Source organism: Colobus angolensis, unplaced genomic scaffold, assembly GCF_000951035.1.
Source record: "Colobus angolensis palliatus isolate OR3802 unplaced genomic scaffold, Cang.pa_1.0 Scaffold15, whole genome shotgun sequence".
Lineage (NCBI taxonomy): Eukaryota > Metazoa > Chordata > Mammalia > Primates > Cercopithecidae > Colobus > Colobus angolensis.
Genome location: NW_012114599.1, coordinates 2,163,042 through 2,164,561, shown reverse-complemented (window position 1 = coordinate 2,164,561; position 1,520 = coordinate 2,163,042). Strand labels below are relative to the sequence as shown.

The following is a 1,520-nucleotide window of genomic DNA, read 5'->3' as shown; positions in this document are numbered from 1 at the left end:
GAAGCAGGGTCTCTCTGTTACCCAGGCTGGAGTGTAGTAGTGCCATCTTAGCTCACTGCAGCCTCGACTTCCTGGGTTCAAGCGAGGCCTCCCAAGTAGCTGGGACTGCAGGTGCTGGCTACCATACCCGCTGATTTTTGTAGTTTTAGTAGAGACGGGGTTTCGCCATATTGCCCAGGCTGATCTCCAACTGGGCCGAAGCATTCCGCCCACCTGGGCCTCCCAAAGTGCTGGGATTACAGGCATGAGCCACTGTGCCTGGCCGCCTTCTCTATTTTCTAAATTCTTGTAAACAACCCTATTAGGAGGGCAGGAGTTATTGTCCCCATTTTAAACATAGGGACACCAAGGCCCAGAGAGGTCACATAATGTGTATGTGGTAAAGCCTGTACTCAAGCCTGAGTCTCTGCCACCAAGTCTCTTAGTGTCAGAGTTGGGGACGTGGACCCTGGGCTGGCTTCACTGTGGGAACTGGCCAGTATAAGGAAGGAGATGGAGGGTCAGCGGGGTCTCCTCTGCCAGTTTTGGAGTCTGTGAATGATTTTTCTCCCACTGTTAAATCCAGATACACTATTACAAAGCATGCACTCACACTGGGACATATAGTCATACACGCATATGCACACACAGAAACATGAGGAACAAAAACAAATGCCTCCTAAAGCCCATGCTTAGAGCGTTGTTTGGATTGACTGCTGTTTTGGTCCTTTCTCTACAGGGTTCCTTGATCACTCAAGGGATTGAGAGCTTGTTCTTTGGGGTTTGATGGAGACTCCCCTGCATCCCTGCAGGGAGATTCTTCACATCCCACTTGGCCTGTTTGACTCTTACGAGTCAGTGATCTGAAGTTTCCACAGTTACAGAATTAGGAGAGGTTCTGAGGCTGGGGGTTGAAACCCATTTTACTGAGGCCTTGAAGTCCAGCAGTGTCTGCTATTTCCCACAGAAATGAGAAGTAGCTCCCAGAGGCAGATTCAGGGGGCAGAAGGGGAAGATGAGCTGTGGGGACTCTTTCTGATATGGGGGGATGAAAGATCAGTAGTTGCTTCAGCAGAATAGGCCCCTGTACCCTTTTCCTGTCTGAGGTTGCTCCTCGCCACCCAGCCACGGGGAAGACGCTTGCTGCTGTCTTCTCACTCACATCCGGTCTAGATTTGGTCAGGATGGAGCAGGGGAACCCCAGAGTCCTGCTTGCTGTGCTGGGGTTTGTTCATATAAAAACAAAGAGCCCATCCGAGTGATTAAAAAACAACTTTATTATGAAGAATTTTCAAAATATTAAAGAACATGAAAGAATAAATCCCATGTATCCATCAACCAACTTCAGTGATACGAACTCATGAAGTCTCATCTGAGCTATACTCAACCTATTTCTCCTCCACATTTCAGTTTTTCAGTATATACTTATTAAATAAGATCTCTGGTTTTTTGTTTGTTTGTTTGTTTTTAAGAGACCGGAACTATCTCTTTCACCCAGACTAGAGTTCACTGGTATAATTTTTTTTTTTTTTTTTTTTTTT

The 1,520-nt window shown here is 46.6% G+C and overlaps 1 protein-coding gene across 4 annotated transcripts in view; it reads left to right on the top strand.

Annotated features, from left to right (window-relative positions):
- Window positions 1-1,520, top strand: part of TTC7A (tetratricopeptide repeat domain 7A) — a 159,889-nt gene that overhangs the window by 24,251 nt on the left and 134,118 nt on the right. The window lies entirely within an intron of this gene.